The sequence below is a fragment of the Cibotium barometz genome, chromosome 62 (genome assembly GCF_041138505.1).
Source record: "Cibotium barometz isolate CiBa-2024 chromosome 62, ASM4113850v1, whole genome shotgun sequence".
NCBI lineage: Eukaryota > Viridiplantae > Streptophyta > Polypodiopsida > Cyatheales > Cibotiaceae > Cibotium > Cibotium barometz.
Window position 1 is genome coordinate 975,457 of NC_141107.1, and position 14,454 is coordinate 989,910.

The 14,454-nt window shown below is 45.6% G+C and overlaps 1 protein-coding gene across 10 annotated transcripts in view; it reads right to left on the bottom strand.

Moving 5' to 3' along the window:
- Positions 1–3,323: 3,323 nt before the first annotated feature.
- Positions 3,324–14,454, bottom strand: part of LOC147603999 (E3 SUMO-protein ligase SIZ1-like) — a 108,796-nt gene continuing 97,665 nt past the window's right edge. For all 10 annotated transcript variants that reach the window (XR_015265430.1, XR_015265429.1, XR_015265428.1 and 7 more), the window contains exon 17: positions 3,324–3,811. The gene's annotated coding sequence lies outside the window, so the exon portion shown is untranslated. The remainder of the gene's footprint in view (positions 3,812–14,454) is intronic.

The following is a 14,454-nucleotide window of genomic DNA, read 5'->3' on the forward strand; positions in this document are numbered from 1 at the left end:
ATAACCTTAGGACCTCTATCCCTAAGGTGCGCATAGCATTATCCACTAAGGTTTAATGTTAATGGATGCTAGATCACTAAAATCTCAATAGTAGCCACATTGTTGTTTACATTAGCCTCTATGGGATCCTTCAACATCCCTTCTTAGTCGCATCTCATGCGCATAGTGGAGTTATACCATCTATAACTTTTCTACTTAAGAGAATATCCATAAAGATACATTTTTCTACCTTGCGATCCAATTTGCTTCTCATTTCTTCTGGTATATGTACATATGTAATTCACCCAAATACTTTGTAGTGTGCCAAATTTGGTTTTTACTATTAAATTTCTATTCTGGTATCATGCCACAAATTGATACAGTGAAGGGGGTTATGTTCATAATATAAAGTAAAGTTGATATTGCATAAACCCAAAAGTAGTGAGGCATTCCTTTCTTCTTCAACACGGGAAACTCCTACAATGTTGTTCCTTTCTACTACAATCCCATTTTGTTGTAGGGTGTACCTATATGTGAGCTACCTCTTTATCATGTGCTCTTTTAGATAATCACTAAACTCATTGAAAAAATATTCTCCCCCACCATGTGATCTTAAGAACTTTATGTGCAGGCCTTTTTCCCTCTCAACCATAACCTTGAAGATCTAAAAGTGCATAAACACTTCTCTTTTTACTTTATGAAGTATACCCACACTTTCCTAGTGTGATCCTCATCAATGAAGGATACATAATAGCAGCATCCTTGAAGCTCTAAAAGTGCATAAACACTTTTCTTTCTGCTTCATGAAGTATACCCATAATTTCCTAGTGTGATCATCAATGAAGGATACATAATAGCAGAATCCTTTGATTGATGTCATCTTTGTTGGTCCCCAAACATCAGAATGCAACACATCCCCACTGGTCTTTAACTCACATTCCTATCATGTGGAAAAGCATGCTTAGACTATTTTCCCACTTGACATGCTTCACATACTTTGTGCACTCCACTACTTTAAACTTCGACATACCTATAATAATGCTTTAGGCCTGTGGATATTTTTCAATTACCACTGAATATTGACATGATCAATATCCTTATACCAAATGTTAATGTTTGCAATCACACATGTACCATGTGCAAATATTGCAACCTTCACTTCAGGTATATTTAAATCCAATATAATTGTTCTACCAATTATGTTGCCCTTTGCAACCACGTGGAATTGGTTATTGAAGTCTTATACATAAGAGCCATGAGGGTTGGACCTCACTTGTAGACCCTGCTTAACTATTATCCAACCAAAACCAGATTCTTTGTAATATTTGGGACATGCAGTACATCAACCAACAAATACTTCATTTTACCATCCTGCATAAACAATGATACTTTACCAATGCAATAAGATGTATAGTATCATCACACCTGTTTCTATACACCTTGGTATTTTCATTTTTTGCATATCTCTAAACCATTCTCCATGATTGGTCATGTGGTTAGAAGAACCCAAGTCAACATACCATACATCTACACAAGGTTCCTTGCATTTACAGTTATGGAACTGGTGAACCTCACTTATAAACCCTACTTAACCATTTGTCCAACCAAAACCACATTCTTTGTAATATTTAAGACACGAAGTACATGAGCCATGTACTTCATTTTATCATCCTATGGCACTTTACTAACATGCATAGTATCATCACCTATTTCTGCATACCTTGGTTTTTCTATTTTCTGCATATCTCTAAACGACTCTCCATGATTGGTCATGTGGTTAGAAGCACCCGAGTCAACATACCATACATCTACATAGGGTTCATTGCATCTACAGTCATGGAACTAAAGCATATGTTGCATCACAAATAAATCCTCATTTGTATCTTTGGCTTTCTTGCTTGAAGATACATAGTTCCCTATGTAGCTTCCCATTTTTAATGTCATTCTTTTTTTTATAGTAGTCCTTTACCATAGGACCTACTTTGCCCCATAATAATAGCACTCTATGCTATTTCCACTTCGACTCCTTTGCCATCCGCCTCATCCTCTCTAACTCCCCCTACCTCTAGAGTAGCCATAATGTGCAACTTCCCTGTGTGGGTGTGCTAGCTCATTTGCCCCATGTACTCACTCTGTTGTCGTCACAATGAAACATAAGATTCATGTTGTTGCTACTAATGATCTTTTTTTTGCTTCCGTTCACTGATTCCATGTTAGATGCTACTGCAGGCCATGAGATGTATTCTTTCTCTAGATGGTTTCAGTGGATACAATCAAGTTTTGATGGCCCCAGATGATTGTGAAAAGACAGCTTTTGTTACATAATGGGAAGCATTTTCTTCTAATGTGATAACATTTGGTTCGAAGAATAATCAGGTCAGTCGATTTCCTCTTTGACTTGTGATTGACCTCGTTGCTACCCTTTCTTTTCACGGAATCTTCCAAATAGGCTTGCTTAGACTCTATTCATATAGACAGTAAGATGCTCTCCCAATGGGAAGGACTCTGCCTTTTTCAATTAAACAACAATTGAGAGTTACAGGATGAGCTCTTGAGAGTTGCTTTACATCAGTTGTTATAAGCCGTTAGGGAAAAGCTTAGTAGGTAGAGGAATTTCTCGTCATCGCATTAAGGAATCCATTAGGGCAAGTAGGCTTTGTTGACAAATCTCACCACCATAGGCGTCAAGTGCATCATCGCTAGTATAAGCATCGAGTACATCACCACATAAAGACACATGCCCACATCATCAAGTGCATAAACGACCCATTATTACGTGTCCTCTGATATCATTAATAGAAAGGGTGAAAGTGCACATTCATTGAGTATCCTCTGATATCATTAGTAGGCATGGGTGAAAGTGCACATTCCTTACGTATCCTTGACAAAGAAATTCTATAAGTCAACCCGACTAAAGAAGCATCTTGTTTTATTACCTTCTCCAATCAATGCAGGAGCATCATATGCAAGGCCATGAAGCAAGGACATAAATCCACTAACTACTCATGAGTGGTTGAATCCTCTGAACTTCATATGCCTAGCATGCCGTAAAAGGACCCAAAATGGTAAGCATATGGAATCAAGTGAGGTCAGGCAAGTGAAATTCCTTTTCAAGGTGTGAATCATCATTTCAGTAATCAACAATGTAGCTACATTACATATACCAAAGAAATGATCAAATAACATCAAGTTGGTATTATCATTTACGACATCACGTGTGAGGCAATCCAACTATCGTCTCATTAGAAACTTTGACATCAATCAACGTGATTATTATTTTTTTAAGATGATTTTTTTTTCAATGTAGAAAAGAATGTTGATTAACTGCCAACCTAAAATTAGGCTATGCAAAAGAATGTGGTTTTTGAAGGGGAAGAAATACATACACCCCTTCAGGGCTGTGATCATCTAGGAAAGTAAGGTGGTAGATGTCCGTTCAAGTAAAAGAGCTGTAGCCAGCCACTAAATACACTATACTATCTATATCAAACTGCAAGCACACCTTGAAATTGTATATCCAAGGACCTTAGTTAAATATTGAAACTTTAAGATAACTAAAGTTGCAGCAATTTTACACGTGGTTGATATGCCTCAAAGGTTTGCCTTCTTACATTAAACATGTATATTGGTGATGCTTCTACAAAGCATCACCTTGGTTGATATAAGGATTCTTCATCAATGATTCAGCATGAAATGGGAGTAAGAGCTTGTTTTACAGGTAGAGATGGTGGCGCACACTTCAAACTTCAGCAAAGGAATCAGAGCTCGGTTTATCCTCGGAACAATTGTCAGCTTTGGAAGCAAATTTCAAGTCAGTACTTTACAATGCCACCTGCACAACAAACACAGATCACTCTTCATATAACAGCGTTAACAAACACTGATGGAAAAAAAAAAAACTCTTAACCATAGTTATAGAAATGGCATCTTTGAGGAAGCTGAGAGAGGGAAACACCACATCAGCAAGGAAGAAAGGAGAGGGGACTGGGGGGGAGGGGGTGGCGGTGGGGGTGGGGAAGTGTTGGGAAAAAAACAAAGGATAAAGAAAGAAAGGTCTGGGAGATTTGCAAGAAAAAAATTAACCAATTGAAAGTGCATCTATCATGGGCATTTGCAACAAAACATGTTGAGACAATTAACTAATTGTTGACTAATTGTTAACTAATTGATAATATACTTGATAATAGAAGCTGAAAACGCCAATGAGGTGATAGCTCAAGTGGCAAAGGTGCTTGTCTAGGACCAAGAGGTCCTGGGTTCAAAACCCCACAAGGTGCTTCCTCAGCAGTATCGCCTACGGGTGGATAAAAAAGAGTCTACCGGCAGGCGCCTATGGGCAATGAAAAACGATAACTATGGGAGGATTTTTTTTATTTTTTATTTGGCAGAAAAGAGACTTCTATTAAGTATGAATAAATCTTACAAAATCACGGCTGGAAGCCGGAACAAAACAAAACCTCATCCCATAATGTAGGGTGAACTCAACCAATTCGGGGCACAAAGCTGCCAGGAGAGTCCTGTGGGGCTTGTTGAGAAAAAGATCCCTTGACCCCACTCAAGAAAACTGCGCGCTTTGCATGCGCAGATCTGGATGGTCCCTATAAACGAGCCCATGTGGCCATAAGAGTATGAATCATTTAGTACAAATGCATTGAGTGTCGTATATCTGAGTGCCCTCAATAGCCTCTCTGCATCTGGCCCTCCAAATCTGCCAAGCTGTGATACTGGTAATGAGCTCCCAAGTAGTATCAATCCTCTAAAGAGGTGGTCTATACTGTGTATGAGGAATATCCTGCAACATGCATCGTTGGGCCACACCTCTACATATCATTATGGTGGTTGGTGTCCAGATCCCTCCCCTCAAAAAATATTTGTGGACTAGACTGAGTGAGCCACACAATAGCGCCCCAAGTAACATGGTCTCTATCCTCAATTTGCACATAAGCTGAGATCCTTTGAGCAGCTCTACACCCCATATGCAACGTTGCACTCTCACATGCTACTTGGCATCTGAGGAAGGCCGGGTCTATGAGGGAAAAAGGACGAAAGGACCAGATGTACGAGAGATCAGAGCAAATCAACACAACATGAAATGGGTGAATGAGTGTATGTATGATGGTGAATGAAAACATGTACAACGGGCCCTCTGATATGAGGTGACTTTGAGTAGTAGACTGGTGCAGAAACAAAGACGAGGTCGGAGCTGAAGCACGGTCAGTGACAAAGGCTCATGTCGATGTGAGGCAAAGGCACTCTGTGAGGTGGTTGGTGTCAGAGGCTCGCGTCGGTGGATGTGGACTCTGGAGGCACTCCGAGGTGGTAGATGTCTGTAGTGGGCAGCGGAAGGTGAAGTGGTGCATGCTCTAGTGACAAGGGTGCTGCACTGCCTGAGGGATGATGAAGAGTAGAGAGGGTTGCCGTCCCGAGTGGTGTAGGCTCTGGTGACGAGGGTGCTGAGCTACTAGAAGTATCTGAGTCATTATCATGTGTCGTGTCTTTGCCCTTCTCTGAGAATATGAAGAGTTGCCCTTGGTCTTACGCTTCTTCTTGGACAAACAATTCTTAGACAGATGTCCTCTCTTTCCACATAAGAAGCGACGACTACAACCTTTCTTCTGATTTGAAGTAAGTGCCTAATCAAAACTGTTAAGAGACACCTTGATCTTACCCTAAGAAACAAGAATGGACTCTTCTTCCAAGAGAAGGGAGCTAAGGTCCTCAAAATCCAATTGAGTGGTTGTGACCTAGCACCTCAAAGCTCGAGAAACCACATCATACTTTGGGGGAAAGCTTGGCGAGGATAAGTGCAACCAACTAAGCAGAGGACAAAGTAGCACCCATTGCTAGTAAAACTGGTCATAGGTAACTTTGGCCTTCATGAGAAACGACTGCATAGAACTACCAGCAAGAAATAACAGACCGTAGAGTTGCCCTTGCAAAGTAACTGCCTGCATTGATGAATCTCAAGCAAAGAGATCCTCCAATTTGGGCCATACTTGATGAGCACTGGTAAGAGTTTGCACGGCCAATGAGACCACCTTTGTAATGGTACGCACAAGCACTAAATGCGCCTTCGAATCAGGATTCTCCCAAGTCATGTAATTCCACAAGGAATTCATCCTCTTGATCCCGGCTCCACCTCCTCGCCTTTTGAGGACACTTGGGCTTCTTCTTCTCACTGCCCTGAACAATCTCCCACAAACCCTTGTGGATGAACCAAATCCGCATATTCAGCTTCCAATGGGCATGATTGGTTCCATCCAACTTGTTATCCTTGTTCGTACAGGGGAGAGCCATATCCACATAGAGTTGCCCTTGCAAGGTAACTGCCTGCATTGATGAATCTCGAGCAAAGAGATCCTCCTATTTGGACCATACTTGATGAGCACTGGTAAGAGTTTGCACGGCCGATGAGACCGCCTTTGTAATGGTACGCACAAGCACTGAATGCGCCTTCGAATCAGGATTCTCCCAAGTCATGTAATTCCACAAGGAATTCATCCTCTTGATCCCGGGTCCATCTCCTCGAGTTTTGAGGACGCTTGGGCTTCTTCTCACTGCCCTGAACAATCTCCCACAAACTCTTGTGGATGAACCAAATCCGCATATTCAGCTTCCAATGGGCATGATTGGTTCCGTCCAACTTGTCATCCTTGTTCCTACAGGGGAGAGCCATCTCCACATAGAGTTGCCCTTGCAAAGTAACTGCCTGCATTGATGAATCTCGAGCAAAGAGATCCTCCAATTTGGACCATACTTAATGAGCACTGGTAAGAGTTTGCACGGCCGATGAGACCACCTTTGTAATGGTACGCACAAGCACTGAATGCGCCTTCGAATCAGGATTCTCCCAAGTCATGTAATTCCACAAGGAATTCATCCTCTTGATCCCGGGTCCACCTCCTCGAGTTTTGAGGATGCTTGGGCTTCTTCTCACTGCCCTGAACAATCTCCCACAAACCCTTGTGGATGAACCAAATCCGCATATTCAACTTCCAATGGGCATGATTGGTTCCGTCCAACTTGTCATCCTTGTTCGTACAGGGGAGAGCCATATCAACAGCAACAGAGTACACAAATCTCAGCACTCCAAGACTCCTCTCGAGCACTTCCCCCAACAAAACGAGGCACCAGGACCAATCAGCCCCCTCTCAAATCTGAGAGAGAAGAGGCACGACAGCAGCAAAACAGTCCACCAAAACTCACCGGAACCACCCAACCCGAGGAAAGGAGGCCGGGGAAGAAGCAGAGATGTCGGGGCAGCCTGCCTAATTGCACCACATGCGAAGAGAACACCTTCTACTGCAGTCCACACTGTAAAAACAGAGAAAACAGCTCTTTCACCGAGATCAATGTAGTGCGGAGCCAAAAACACAGCCAGCAAATGAAGAAGACACAGTCACAATGTAGAATGCAGCCGGGTACCTAAGTGATTGATACCATGTTGGAGTATGCACAGGCAGAAGCATAGACAAAACAAGAGAAAGGAGTAGCAAAGGAGATAAAGAGCTTGTGGACAAGATCATCGTTAACTTTCTTTCTTTCTTTCTCTGAGGAAGGCAATTGAAGCTAGATTGACACGTGGCTATGCATCCCTCCTGCCCTGGGCTCACTAGTGAGGCAGTGCTCACGAATACAATTCCAGGAGCCAAGGACGAAACTATGGCTATTTCACACGCAAGTCACACCTACACTACTATATGGAGCTCCCATCTGGGGGCCCACCCTATACCACAGGAGGAGATGGGGACGGGGAGGGGGAAAAAGTTGAGGCAGATATGGAGGATGCATATGATGGATGGGAACCGATGGAGAGGCCCTTGGTGAGGATGATCTCGCGCATGATTAGGACTAAGCCATCAGTGCCACACGAGATTGTGTGTGCCGAGGGGGCTGTACCCATAGTGACAGAGGTGCTACTCCAGACAGTGACATACTAGCATAGGTTATGTTAGATTGGATACTCAGAGGACCTAGCGATCACCCACTTAGCCCTTGAGGACGAAGATGGCCTTCTACAGAGATCACCTTTTTCATTTGACGGAGGATAGCTTTATCACACCCCCACGCTACATGGACACACATCTATCATTTGGAGAATTGGCCAGTTCCACACCTCATCCCACTAGTTGAGAGTGGAGACACCAAATATGGGCCAAGGACGGTTGCTCCAAAGGATAGGATGTGACACCTTTGCCATACAGAGGCCGAGATAAGGAAGCACTACATATGCCCATGTCCGGTGCTAGGCATTTTTTTGAAAGGTGTTTTTGGCTTGTGTACATATGGAATGCATGGCGTGTGGAGAGTTTTGCCGGGGATGCCTTGGCAGATGTACAGGGTGGACGGTTTTGCTGCGAGCATGTACAGGCTTGTCTGGAATGTAGGTTACTGAGATGATATCAGCTGTTCGGCCGCTTGGTTTGTGTACGCGTCCCAAAAAACTGGGCACTCGTGGGTTGCATTTGAAGGTGTGAAAGCAGTTGGGCAATTAATGGTTGGGATGCCAATTTAATAAGTGCATGAGTTAGATCTTTATGGCATAAAAGGAAGGCTTGAGGGTGACGTGTAAATGGTAGGGAAAGGTGGCGTAAGAATGTAAAAAAGATGCCCTATAGAGGAAGCTGGCAGGTTCTTCGAGAATACGCAGCTGGCGGGTTCTTCTGGAAGATGTGTATAGCTGGCAAGGAGCTGTAGCCAGGAGACGTCAACAAAGGGCCGCCGATGGTGTTTTAAAAGTGTGGCTAGTCCCCGGGAGGACTCTGAGAAGAGAAAGAAGCTGACTGTGACGGCCTCTGGGTGCAAAGGCGAAAGGCTGGACTACAGGTGCTGCAACAACTGAGGGTGCAGCCACAGCTGCAGCGAGGAGAGACGCGAAGGTAGGCAATTGCCGAGGGAAGCTGCCTTGGCGAAGAGGAGAAGGAAAAAGGCGAAGAGTGGAGTTGGGAAAAAGAAGAAAGTGGCCGCCTTACACCAAGATGCTCTCTGGGATCGAGCAGGAGCTGACAAAGCGGAGAGCTGTACAGGACAGACGAAGGTGAGGCTAGCTGTGGCTGCTGGCGAGGCACTGAGTGCGCAAGCAACATCGAGGGGAGGCCGCCACGGTGCTGAAGGTGTTTGCTGCAGAGACTGGCCAAGTGGGCAACGTAGAAGGCTCTGGTTTTGTGTTCCAGCCGGTAGGAGGCTTATCTGGTGAGCAAGCAGTTAACGGAGAAGAGGGAGAGGTGACTAGTGTTGGCACTGAGTGCACAGGCAACATCGAGGGGAGCTGCCATAGGGTACGTCAGCGAAGGAGGGCGCCGGATGCAGGGCGATGGAAGGTTGACACAGAGTCGACGGGCTCGAGTTGTTTTGGGGGTCGCCGGTGGTTAGCGACCAAAGACAGTGGCCAGTTTTTTTTGTGGTGAAGTAGGCACTGAGTGCGCAGGCGCAAGAAGAGCTTGGGTTGGCTGTAGCTGAGTAGAGCCTGGGCGAGCAACTATGGACCGCCTGCAGGGAAAGAGCCGCCTTTGGAGCTGGCGGTGGGGCGCAAAGGTTAACACTGCTCGATGCAGTTTTGGTTAAGGTTTGCTGTGGGCAGGCAAAAGGAGAGATGTTTCCCTGTTGGTAGTCGCCGGGAGAAGGTGAAGAAAGAGAGAGAGAGCCTCGAGTTGGGAAGCAAGGAGAGCAGAGGCGAGGGCTGCGTGGACAGCTGGCTGACAAAGTGAAAGGAGCCGTCTCAGAAAGACTGTATGGCTGGTGTTGACTGAGAGGCTGGTTGGGTTTTGGTGTTGGGTTGGCGACAAAGATAGAGGGTTGTTGGTGGATGCATGCAGAGAGAGCGAGCCTTATATGTGAGTGTGTTGCCTTGAAAAAGGGCTGTGGGTATGCAAAGCTTGTGAGCATGGGACCAAGAGAGAGGGCGAATAAAGACTTGTCCGTATGTTTGATGTGATGAAAAAGTGTTTTTTGTATGGGTGGTTTGGGAAGGGTGAAGTGTGAAGATTGAACTGTGTTGTGTTGGGGATTGTGGTGCCTCATTGTCTATGGTTTCGGCTGCAGGAGAGGATACGTTGAGCAACTGAGCTCCGGCCTCGATGACCTGGCCATTCCCATAGGTTAAGAGTGATTTTTGTTTCCAACATCGTGCTGGTGGTGCCCCTTGTGTTTGTTGTGTCTTCCAAGGCTGCTGGGTAGGTAGCTGTAGAGGCATTTCTCCTTTTCCCAGCCTCCCAACAGTTTTTTGGTGCCCCCCACTGAGGATCTTTCTTCAGGTTCCTTCAGTTTACAGGTTGCAACCATGGCGTTTGCTTATCCTGAATTTCACGGTGATAAGAATGAGGATGTAGAGGATTTCCTGGAGCAAATGGAGGTAGCATGTATTACCAACCATGTGGATAATCCGGATCAAATTTTAAGGCTCTTCCAGATCTTTTTGAAGGGCACAGCGGGTACATGGCTTCGAGGGTTTGAAGCAAAAAGAACGATTGGTAGCTCATCTCGAATGACGATGGTGGAAAACCTGAGAGAAGCCCTTACAAAGGAGTTTCAGAGAAGAGAAGATCCCAATGACGTTTGGCAGGAGCTCCAGCAGCTGAAGCAAGGTGAAAGCCAGAGTGTGGCAAGTTATGTTACAATTTTCAGTGAGCTATGGACAAGATGGTGTTTAGCTCTTGAAACAGAAGTTCCCCCCATGTTTGTGAAGAAGAAGCAATTCATAGCAGGTTTGAAGCAAAGTTTGTTGGTAAAAGTGGACTTGAAGCAACCTTCTACTTATGAAGAGGCGGTGAGGATTGCAGAAGAGAAAGAATGGAAGCTGAAGAAAATGGCAGATTATGGGATGATCAAGGAAGACGAAGTGGTCAAGAATGGTTGTCTTGATGTGAATATGGTCCAGGTTGATTTTGTGCAACAAACACCTACTATGTACCAACAAATTGGCAGGGGAATGTACCAGGTAAATCCTAAGGCAGTCACCAAGGATTTTGGGCAGTTTAATGAGAGCACTGTGAAGTCTATAGCGGTGGATGTTATGCCAGCTTATGGTTATGAGAATTACCAGATTTCTGATAATGTTTCCACTAGTCAGGGTGTGTTAAGTGATGTTATTTATGCTTCCAAAGTTCTTGCAGAGAATAAGGTTTTGCCAATCATAGGTAGGGATTTAGATGTTAACAGATGCTTCTCTTGGCTTAAAGAGCCAGTTCACGAACCTAAGGGGAGGAGGGGAGAGACAGAAGATGATCTACAAGAAGAGGATGGAGTGGAAGAGCAAGTAGACGAAGAGATTGAAGGAGATGGACTGCAAATGGAGGATCTAGCAGGATTTGACACGAGGGGTGAGACAAGGGAAAATCTTGAGCCTGAAGAAGAACCAAAGATGGTTGGCAATGAGGAAGTAGAGGACAAGATGATGCTTCAAGCACCTTCGGAAATGAGTCTCTCTTCCGAAGACGACAGTGGAAGTGGAAAGCTGGTCACGGATGATCCTGTGAATGAGAGCAATGCTTATCTACTGGATTCTGGGAATTTTCTTATTGAACCGGTTGAAGAAGAACTAATGCTTGAGCAACCGGGCATGTGGGAGCTAGAGTCAGGTGAATTTGGGGTTATGAGGTCTGGGAATGCTATGCTCGAAAAAGACGAAAATTTTTCCACAACAGTGAATGCTTATGAACCAGGTAATTAAAAGCCCAAGGATAGCAATACTTATCTACTGGATTCTGGGAATTTTCTTATTGAACCGGTTGAAGAAGAACTAATGCTTGAGCAACCCGGCATGTGGGAGCCAGAGTCAGGTGAATTTGGGGTTATGAGATCTGGGAATGCTATGCTGGAAAAAGACGAAAATTTTTCCACAACAGTGAATGCTTATGAACCAAGTAATCAAAAGCCCAAGGATTTGGGTTGTAAAATGTTAATGCATATGCTTTTAACTGTGGCTGTGCAGTGGGCAAGTAAGGCCCAAGTTTGTTTGGAATTGACCCAAGAAGAAGAAGATGTGGATGAGGGTTATGCAGACCCAGTTTTTGGTGATGCTAAGAGTATGCATGAAGAGGATAGTCAGAATGGTGAGATGCCAATAGTTTTGAATGAAAGGAACTCCCAATTGGTATATCACCTAGAAGAAATAGATGGGTAGGCGTGTATAATTGGAAGAGACATGCAACAGTGGCCTTTTGACCTTGGAGGCTGACAGTTTATGGATACTAACTGCTAGGACATGAATGTCCTGCAGGCTAGGTGGTTGGCAAAGTATGTTAGGAGTTTTTCTGAAAGGTGTTTTTGGCTTGTGTACATATGGATGCATGGCATGTGTGAAGAGCTTGGCCTTTGAATGCGTTGGCAGATGTACAGGGTGGACGGTTTGGCTGTAGGCTTTGTACAGGCCTGTTCGGAAAGTGGTTAGCTGGGGTGGTATCAGCTGTTTGGCAGCTCTGAATGTGTGCGCGTCCCAAGAAATGAGTGGGCTTTCGCAGGTTGTATTTGAAGGTGTGAAAGCATGGAGGGCAATTGAATATTGATGTGGTTAAGATTGCCTTTAATTTGGTGTGAAAAGGAAGGTTTGGGTGGAGCAGGATGGAGGGAATATGCTGAAGAAAAGGTGGCCATTTTCCAAGCCTAAAATAAAGAATAAAATGACCAAACGTGGCCAACGAAGTAGTAGCCACGTAGAGGCTTGCCTTGCTGCCAGCAAGAGCCTCTAGAAGGTTGGCAAAGCCGCCTTGTGGGAGAGTTGGCCGTCGTGTAGAGGCGGGGGGGAAGCTTCTCCAGCAGCAGCCACAAGCGAAGGAGAGAGCCTAAGAAGAGGAAGTGTAATTGGCGCAGCCGGGTTCTACAGTGAGCGGACACGTAGGCGCTGTGAAGAAGGGTGGGCGCCTTGGGTAAGAAGAAGCTGCAGGTGCTGAAGCTTGGTGAAGCGGGCAGGCTGGAGAGTTGAGCAAGAGGGAGTCGTCGCCCTGGTGAGTCTACAGAGAAGAGGGAGTTGGCGCCTGGAGGGGATGTGGGCTGCCTCGTTGTAGAGGGCTCAAGGCATCTGCAGACGTAGGGAAAGCAGGTAACCGCCTTGTGCGTAGGACTTTGAAGTGAAGCTGCAGACTAAAAGAAGTGGTCGCCTTGTGGTGGTAACGTGGCGTGGGGGCTTGGTCATTGTGAGGGAGCCGCCTAGCAGACGGAGCTCTGGGCGTGTGCAGACGCAAGCACGACAGAGCAAGCACAGTTGAGGTGGCCGTTTTTTCTTGGCAAAGCTGGCGAAGCTACGTGTGTGAAGCACCGGGTGCTGAGGCGAGGTACAGAGAAGGTGGCGGCCGCCTTGTAGAGGGCTGGGGATTCTGCAGACGGGGGACCAAAGTGATTTGGCAGGCCTTGTGAGAGAGAGGCGAAGGGTGGCTGAGCAGCAACAAACAGGAGGAGAGCCAATGATGAAGTGGCCGTGGGTGTTTTCTGCTGACAGGCGCAAAGGAGAGGGCTGTGTGACTGGCGACTTGCAGAGGAGTCAGAGGAGTAGCTTCGGTTTTTTTTGCTTGGGCCGACCTGAGGTGGCTGCCGTCTTAAGAGAGGGAGAGCTGGGTCTCTGTTTTGGAAGTGGCGGAGGCTGGTGCTAACTAGGAGGAGAGCCGGCAGAGCAGGTTGGTGAGCACGCAGTTTGTTGCAGAGGATTTCGCTTTGTGTTTTGTTGAGGTTGGCTGTAGGTGGGTGACGGTGACGACAGCTGGGGGACGTCAACTGCAGGCCGGGAATTCAAGGGAAACAAGGGCCCAGGAGGTTTTAGCGCTGACGGGAGCTGACAGCTTGAGGGATACGGAAGGATAAGTGGTGACGGCTGGAAATCCAAGGAAAGAGAGTTGAGAGGTGGGGGGGGGGTACCCACAGCAAGAAGGCGTGGAGTGCTGACTGCAGCGAAGGAGGAGGACAGGGAAGCCGCCAAAGAGAGGGGCTGCCACTTTTGAGGTGGTGTGGCAGTCTTTACAACTGGATGCTGCTGAAGAGAAGGATACAGAGCAAAGGTGATTACTGGGGTATACATATATATTTTGTTGGAGTGCAGTTTTACTGTCATGTATCTAGTCCTAGAATTAGGTCCAGATGTTTGATGAGTTGTACTTTGAAGATTCCACACTCTTCGAAGTTGTGTTTTCCAATAGTTCTTTTGGTTATCGGTCTGTGGTAATTTATATAAAAGAGGGAGAATGGACAGATTGTGAATGGATATTGGATGAGGACGGTTCTGAGGACATTTTAGATGTCCAGCTATGTAAAGATGAGGATTTCTACTGAAATATAGGTTTTTGTTTTGTGTTGTCTGTCTGGCGTGGGTGGGTGGTGAAGAGTGAGAGATTTCTATTTCCAGCATTGTGCTGGTGGTGCCCCTTGTGTTTGTTGTGTCTTCCAAGGCTGCTGGGTAGGTAGTTATAGAGGCTTTTCTTCTTTTCCCAGCCTCCCGACAGTTTTTTGGTGCCCCCACTGAGGATCGAACTCAAGACCTTCAGTTTACAA